Genomic DNA, 8,808 nt, shown 5'->3' on the forward strand with positions numbered 1-8,808 from the left:
TGCTTAATGTTTCTTGATCCTTTATAAAAACTTACAAAATAGGATATGCACACAAAATACACCCAAAGAAAAATATATTTCAAGCTGATACAATGATAGATCTTGGAAGATGTTCCAAAAGAGATGAAAATAACACACACACACAAAAGGATAATGGAGTTTCAGGAAGTAAAACTCTTCTCACAATTGGCGGGAAGTTTCCAGTCCACTTTACAACATCACTTACTAGATACCACCTAATTAGCTAGAGTCCATAGTCTTGCGAGTATTAATTGGTTCATGCCTTCTGCAACCAATTTTAAGAGCACTTTGGATTCCATTTCCAGTTCTTCCAAAGTCAATTCCCTTTTGATTCGAACAAATCCATGTTTTTACAGAGAAGTTTTATCATGTCAAAACATTTTTATAATGTTAAAACATTCGAGTGTCATAAAACTATTGCACTCAAGAGCGCTCTGCGTTGCATGTAGTAAACACAACTAACTTGCAAGTTGATTTTATATAACAAGAATTCTTCTTCTTCTTTTTTTGGTTAAATCTCAATGGTATGATCGAGGAGACATTCTCTTTTGAAAAAAAAGAAAAATCTTATATCAATATCAAAACCAAATCAGTCATAAAAAAACATTTTGCCCACAAGGTCTCTACTTTCTTCTTGACCAAAAACCCGAGAAAGGCCGCCTCTAGGTCTTGCTTGTTGGTATTTTTTTGTGTGTAAAAAGCCCCCCTCAAATTTTCTTCTCGCTCATTTCCTTTCATTCTTTTGTCCTCTATTGTTTCTTTTTTCTTTTTTACTTTTTCTTCTTCAAAGTTTTGGTTCGTGGAGTTGTTTTCAATCCTTCTATGACGTTGTCAATTGTCTATAACTTTCATTTGGTTGTTTGCGACGCAATTAGTTGTGATCCGATAGGATCTATATAGCTAGATTCACTACGAGAGAAAACCCATTCAGAGACGAAATCAATTTGTCTCTAAAAGCTGAGAATTCGTCCCAAAAAAAAGTTTGAGACAAAATCATTTTGTGGCTAAAGTCGTCTCCTAATGCTTGTCCCTAATTATTAAAGGCAACAGTTGATAAATTCTGTCTCCTAATGTATTTGGAGAAGAAATTAAAATTGTCCCCTATTCAACAAAATTTCACCCCCCATTCTCATTTAGGTTGCCGGGAAAATTAACTATAAATGGCGCCAATAAGATGAATAAGGGACGAAACTCATTCCGTCTCTTTATTTTTAAATTTTAAATTATTTTCAAATTTAATGGCCCCTATCAAACGAATAGGGGACGATTAAAAAATACTGAATTTGACACAGATTCAGATACAAATGAGCAAAGACAAACCCCAATTCCATTATTATAGATGGCAAAAGTTCAAACACTAATAAGACAGCGACTGAATACAATGTTTATCTGAAATGCATATCTAACTCAAGTACACTATAGCATTTGCATATGCAAAACTTGAGGTATCATAATCATTTATTCTTGGCAATGAAGAGGCCCCACTTCTGCTCTATAGAGTTAGTCCTAACCAGGTTTGCCTTCCATCCACCATGTCATTGTAGTCTTCCTGAACATATTTTGATAGCAAAAAATCAGAATTTCATGAATGCATAGAAGTATAATAACATATCAAATGCCCAAAGAAAACAAAGAAGAAACTCACCTTAGAAAAGTCCTCAATGAATGCATCATTCTCCTTCTCAACGGCATTTCATTCCCGCTGCACTACTTTTATGAACTACATGTGTAGAAAATAGGGCTGGGCTCGGGTCGGGCCGGGCCAGAAAATTAGTGAGACCGAACCCGAAACTGTCGGTTCGGGCCAGTTCGGTTTTCGGGCTTTTTCGGGCCCAAACGTTGATTTCCACCGAAAAACAAAAACGAAACATTTTTTTTTCCTTTTCTAATGCCCAACACCATATCATTGTATATGTTACATGTGATCAAGATAAATATTTCATTTAGCTACAAAATCAAAGGCCACCCACAGCCACAGGGCCCCTGGATGGGTCTCTTTCTGGCAACCTAATATAAGGTGTGTCACTGTGTTGTAATATATAAATTGTAAAGTATCACAAGAATATAACTATCCTAATGGAAACTACAAGGGAACCTTTCCAGGTTGTACATTGGAACGTTTTACAAGTCATCCTACAAAGAAAAGAGAAAGGAAAACTAATGTAAGAAGTCATATATCTAAAACAATAAGCAAATACATGAATTCGGGTCGGTTCGGGCTTTCGGGCCCTGAAAATATGGAACCCGAGACCAAACCGATTACATGAATTTGGGTCGGGCTTTAGACCGAACTGAAAATTTCTATTCTAAAACAGAACCGAATCAGGCTTTTTTCCTCAGTTCGGGTCGGGTCCTCGGTCTTTCGGGTCCTGACACCCAGCCCTAGTAGAAAACAATTTGGTATAAATTCAGCTGCCAACTTATTAAGTATGTCATTAATGGCTATAATAGGTGGAAGAGTTGTCAGTATTACAGTATGTAACTAGAGGGCAAAAACCAAGATTATAAAAGAACTAGTAGTAAGTAAACTATTTCAAAATTTCACTTTTCTCAGCTAGCTTTCAGTTAAACACTTTCTATTGTTCTGTATAGTATATGAGTTCACCAGCCGAACACACAAAATAATTTAATAAACTTGTAAAAGCTTTTACAAGCTTGCATAATACAAGAGAAATACATAAGAGAAACAAGCAATAATGAGAAGCACCTTTAGGTTTTTCTTTGCTTTTAGGTGCCTTAGCGGAAGGGCAAATCCTTGGAGATCTTTTAATATGTTTGGTAACTCTTGCATCCTTTCCTGGAACCAATTTTGCACTTAACACAATAGCAACAAAATCATATGCCACCATATAGTAAGAACAATAGTAACACACTAACAACAGCATGGCGATATTTCACTGTAATAAAAGGAAAGGAAGGGAAGAGAGAATAAACACTACTACACAGAACACTTTTAATGACATTTGAAAAACGTCATGAAAAGGTTTCCATGACGTTTCTCAAACGTCATGCAGAACGTCGTCTCTACTAGTGCCGTCTTATGTGGCATGAATCGATGACGATCCAAAAACGTCATAGAAAGTATATCCATGACAGTTAGAAAACGTCATTAAAAGTGTTTCCATGACAGTTTGAAAACGTCATAGAACATATTTCCATGACGGTGATAAAACGTCATAGAAAATATTTCCATGACGGTTAGAAAACGTCATAGAAAATATTTCCATGACAGTTAGAAAACGTCATAAAACATATTTTCATGACGGTTAGAAAATGTCATAGAGAGTTTGCTAAACGTCACAGACCTTCTTCTAATGACGTTTTGAAATCGTCATGGTAAACATTTTTATGGCATTTTAAAAACGTCATGAAAAGATATTCAATGACGTTTACTAAACGTCATGCAACTTTTTTTATGACGTTTATCAAACGCCATTAAATTTTTTAATTGTTTAAAAAAAATTCTAAATTAAAATTAGAATTTTCTTTTTCTCGGTACAAATACATATCACCATAGAAACAATACTGATATGTAAGATTGAATAACAAGCTAATTAAGAACCAATATTTTCACTACAACCTCAATATATTCAGTGTATGTTATTATTCATATCAATTACATCCAAAGAGTATCAAAATTAAAATGAAAAGTTGGACAAACTGTGCAAAAGGCCAACCCTCTCCATGTTTCCAATACCTGCCAAATAACCAACAGGCAAAATGAATACACATTGACCATCTCTTCTACTCATGTATACTAATCAACTTCTGACAATATAATTACTAAACCGAAAATAAAAATCATGGTTAGTGAAGTTACCGTGTTTGATGACTTGATCTTAACTCCAAGCCTATGCAATAAAGTAAAAAAATATATTAATAATAAGAATAAGAATCAGCTGCTTCAAATTGAAACCACATAATAGAATATGCTTCGTCTTACACACAAAGCAGAAGAAATATAAGAAAGTAGTACTAGTTGTATTGAATGCCACTGCTAACCTACAATAGAATCTTGACTAAGGAAGAAATCAAAATGTTCTTTTGCTGCACCTGCTACCAGATTGATTGAGTATGCAGAGATTATCAAGCCTTCCTGAGAAAAAAAATTCTTTTGCTGCATGGATTATCAAGCCTTCCAACATGTTACACATCTACCATAAATTGAACTATAGTGAACTCAAATAAACATAATGGCAACCAAGCTACAAACTGATGAGAATATACAAAAAGTAGATCTGTAACAAGTTACCACTACCCATCAATCTGGTTTCCCTATGAACATTCTCATCAATTTGCAAACCACAAAACCAAAACAAGATTCATATCCATAAATGCACTAGTACACACTAAAAAGAACTAGCTACTATTGAAAGAAGAAAAAAAAAAAAAAAAAGGGAGATGGAGCCAGACCTAATATAAATTCCTCATCCAACACATCTGCAACCAAACATTAGGAAGAATTACTACATATATATACAGAGCATACATTTATAAATGCATTGCAAGATGAAGAATTAAAGAGCTAATAGAATCTTACTCTGCAATGGTAATCCACCCCAGTGACAGAGAAAAGCAAGTAAGGAGATATCATCATTTTTCCTAGCAGAGCAAGAACCTCTGAGGGGGTCAAACAAAAAACCAAAAAAGACTTATGGTTAATAATAGAGTAATTACTCTTACCCAGAAAAGAAAAGAAAAAAAGTAATCACAGTGCAATCCATAAACCATAAAAAGCAGATCAAATTGATATAGATCCATATAGAACCACCCAATTCCTTTGTCAAACCCACACGGACATCAAGCAAAGATTCAACCCATATCTAAATATGAAAAATATATATGTATTAAAGAGAGGAGAGATATGAAGCTATGAACCTTAACAAATCAGTTGGATCACCATGCGATGGAGCTTGAAGGTGAAGACTGATGACATGTTGGGGGCCAGATTTGGTTTCGACGAGGAAGAGATGGCAGACGAGAGAGAGAGAGAGAGAGAGAGAGAGAGAGAGAGAGAGAGAGAGAGGGGGGGGGAACTGAGAAGTTCTTAACTTTTGGGCCAAATTTGTGTGGGAAAGAGGGAGCGGGAAGGAGGGAGTCTGAGGAGTTTTGACTTTTGGCCAAAATTTGTGTGGGAAAATTTAAGTTTGGCCAAAACAAAAAAGGCTAATGTTGCCCTGTTTTTTTTTTTTCTCGTCCTCCTAAGGTATTTAGGACACTTCAATAAAAACGTGTCCTTGTAAGGAGTCCTCATAGCTAATATTTCTAGTAGTGAACATGAATAACCCAATTACCAACATTCATGAGAAAGATGAAGTGAATAAGTTACTCTTTGAAATTGCTTCATCATGAATGTCCTTGTCTAGATTCGTCTTCAGGGAATTTCTGCCCTTACTTGGATTCCACTCCTCACTCAGATTTCCTTCGAAGGGAAATACTCTTTACCCAAATTCGCTTTGAGGAGATTTTTCCTCACCTATATTTGTTTGAAGAGATCTCTTCTGACACAGATTTGCATTTAGAGAAATACTTCTCACACAGCATCACCTTGAAGTATTTCCCTTACTTAGGTTCTCCTTGAGGGGATTTCTCCTCGCACAAATTTCTATTGAGGAGATCTCTCTTCACACAGATTTCCATTGAGGAGATCTCTCCTCACACAAATTTGCATCTAGAGAATTATTGAGAATTACTTCTCACACAGCTTCACCTTAAAGGTATTTCGCCTCACCTGGATTCTCCTTGAGGGAATTCACCTCACACAGATTTCTCTTGAGGATATCTATTTTCACACAGATTTGCATCTATAGAATTATTGAGTTTGTTTCTATTTTTTAATCAAATTTTACATATATTTCTTCACTTTATCGGATATTTTAAATATCTATTGTCATTCATGACACTTACCAAACCTCATGAAAATATTTTTCATGACATTTTCAAAACGCCATGGCTTATTGTCATTCATGACACTTACCCAACGTCATGAAAATATTTTTCATGACGTTTTCAAAACGCCATGGCCTATTGTCATTGATGACACTTACCTAACGTCATGAAAATATTTTTCATGACGTTTTCAGAACGCCATGGCCCTATTTCATTCATGACATTTATCAAACGTCATGAAAAACATTTTCATGACGTTTTCGAAATGCCATGGCCATATGTCATTCATGACATTTATCAAACGTCATGAAAACATTTTTCATGACGTTTTACAAACGCCATGGTCCATTGTTATTCACGGCATTTATCAAACGTCATAAAAATATTTTCCATGACGTTTGAAAAACATCATAAAGATGATGGCGGTTAGAAAACGTCATCAAATAGTAAGACATATAATGACGTTTCAAAAACGTCATAAAGTTAAGATGAAATTTTCATCCATGACGTTTTCATTAAAAAACGTCATAAAAAGGATATTCAATGACGTTTTCGAACAAATGTCATCTAAATATTGTCATTAAAAGTCATATTTGTAGTAGTGAAAATGTGCAACGTACCTAAATCCATTTCACAATTGATTTTCCAGCATGACTAGCAGAGTGACTGCACAGGGCATAACCAAGCTGAATCAGCACTTAGAGAAACGACTAGCGGAGTGACTTCATACCACAAAATGAAAACTCACTTAAAAACTTTATGCAAAATTTTGACAAAATTCTTGACAAGCACTACTTCTCCGGACTCCCTCACCAATTTGTCCATTCTCTCCATCTGTTCATTATGGTGAAGACAAATAAAAGAGAACTCCCAATATACAATCTTAATATCAGAAAATGAATTCCATTATGGCATGCAGGTTTGTCATTTTCTAAAAGACTATTGATGTAGTCATATAAAAATTTCAATTGAATGATCATACACCATACAAAGAACCACACCCATATAGCCAACAATGCCCAAATTTTCAATGAATGCAAATATCAAACAATCCCAATAAAACCCAGATAGCTATAAAGATAAAGGAATCAAATTTAACGCAATACAAGAAAAAAAAAGGAGAGAACTTTATACAAACCTGGCCCTTTGTGAAGCCAATGAAGAACTCCCTCTGTCTAGGACGAAGGCCATGGTCCATATTACTGTGTCTCTCTAAAACCCTAATTACAGAGTTTGACTTTTTCTTTGTTCCCTAATCTTGCTTCCTCCTGGAAAACAATTCAACATATAGTCATTCAATTTGAAAAGACCCAAAATATAAAAATATTCAAGATAATCAACATATAGTTATAAATGATTAAATGAATAGAAACTCTGGCAGACACCAGAGGTTTGAGAGAAAGAAAGAGAGACTTACTTCCGAGTTTTCACCGATCGAAGGGGGGAGAGACACAACAAAAGCTCTTGATACTTCCCTTAATTCTAGTTTAACTATATTGATAGTACAAGAATCTCATGTTAAACTGGTCCTCAAAATCACGATCGAAGAAAAAAACTAATCCTTAAAGTGAGACTTTTTCAAACATAACTGCAATGAAATAATATCCTATGATTCACCCTAGTACAATCATATATTCCTCTCCCTGAACCTTGTGATTCTCTGGATCCAATTAACAAGTAAAATATATCAACCATCATAATTATGTATCTCAAAAACCCTGATATTATAAAACGTACCAATCTGCACACCATGAAGAAATAGCAGGTGGGATTCTGATTCTGCATATTGTATGCAGAGATTTGGTATAATTCGCAATACATGATGCCCGTAATGAGCTTAGCTAGCTAGCTAGGGTTTCTGAATTCTGATAATGGAGATTCTTTTTTAGGGTTTCTGATATAAATTGTCATCGTCGTGTAGACAAATGGCAAGAGAGAAGAGATATGTCTGGGTTGAAAATATTATAGATCGACGCCCAATGCCCAGACCGCCGAAACCCAGAACGATTTCCTCCATTGCCTAGCGCAAAATTGGGGAAGAACGCCGAGTCTTTTGTTTTGCCTGATGAGATTTCTATCCTTCTAACCTCTTTAACTTTCATAAAATTTATCAAAAAGATAAAAATATATCTTTATTTTTATATTTTTTATTACTTGTAAGTTTACGTGTTTATCCTTTGTCATTAACGTGGTTTTCAAAGTACATGTATAAGGGGTATTTACGTAAAAATTTATGTTTTGGCTAACAATTAAGCACTTTAGTTTTTAATAGATAAAATAATTAAAATAAAAGAATCATAATACCCTAAATACACTAAACTCTTTTCATATAAAAGATGTTCTAGAATCTGGATTTTCAAAAAAGTTCTCTTAGATTCTTAGTAGTAGTCAACAATGCAATTGTCTTCTAGCCGAGCCTCTAACCTTACTACGACATCAACAAACAAAGATTAGCATTATGAAAACTAAAAAAAGATTGAAATTATGCAAGATTGAAAACCCTAATTTCAGATTTATGGTACTAAATGAGGAGAAGAAAAACTACGAGAGGTGACACAGATGAGAAGTGTTGCATGACAAAGACACTATTGCTGGCAAGTATTGGTGTTTGGAGGTTTGTATAGGGGAAATCAAAGAGCAGTGATTGTCGAATAGTTCAAAGAACTAAGATAAATGGAGTGGCTAAATATATGTGAGATCAAAACAACATCGTTCAATTCCAATAAGTTACTATACACTATTTACTTTAGCCAAACCCCGTCCAGATGAAAAGTTATAAAAAAATAAAAAATAAAAAATAAAAAATTAATTCCTTTAACAAAATTAGATAAGAAATTTTTCGTTCCTAATTCTCTTTGTCCAAAATTTGAAATTCGGTGTAACTAACTGCTTAAATTT

At 34.5% G+C, this 8,808-nt stretch overlaps 1 long non-coding RNA gene across 3 annotated transcripts; it reads right to left on the minus strand.

The window, feature by feature from the left end:
• Positions 1 to 3,567: 3,567 nt before the first annotated feature.
• LOC121052352 lies at positions 3,568 to 7,951 on the minus strand. 3 transcript variants are annotated; one of them, XR_005808793.1, is made up of 10 exons: positions 7,648 to 7,951; positions 7,328 to 7,401; positions 7,049 to 7,178; positions 6,659 to 6,744; positions 6,531 to 6,576; positions 4,562 to 4,641; positions 4,435 to 4,461; positions 4,024 to 4,138; positions 3,842 to 3,872; positions 3,568 to 3,718 (listed from the first exon to the last, which is right to left on the minus strand). It is a non-coding gene; the product is annotated as an uncharacterized LOC121052352 (long non-coding RNA). The 3 variants fall into 3 exon arrangements; XR_005808794.1 differs by lacking the exon at positions 6,659 to 6,744; XR_005808795.1 differs by lacking the exons at positions 6,531 to 6,576; positions 6,659 to 6,744; positions 7,049 to 7,178; positions 7,328 to 7,401; positions 7,648 to 7,951 and adding an exon at positions 4,900 to 5,190.
• Between the last annotated feature and the right edge of the window lie 857 nt (positions 7,952 to 8,808).

The sequence above is a fragment of the Rosa chinensis genome, chromosome 3 (genome assembly GCF_002994745.2).
Source record: "Rosa chinensis cultivar Old Blush chromosome 3, RchiOBHm-V2, whole genome shotgun sequence".
Taxonomy (NCBI): Eukaryota; Viridiplantae; Streptophyta; class Magnoliopsida; order Rosales; family Rosaceae; genus Rosa; species Rosa chinensis.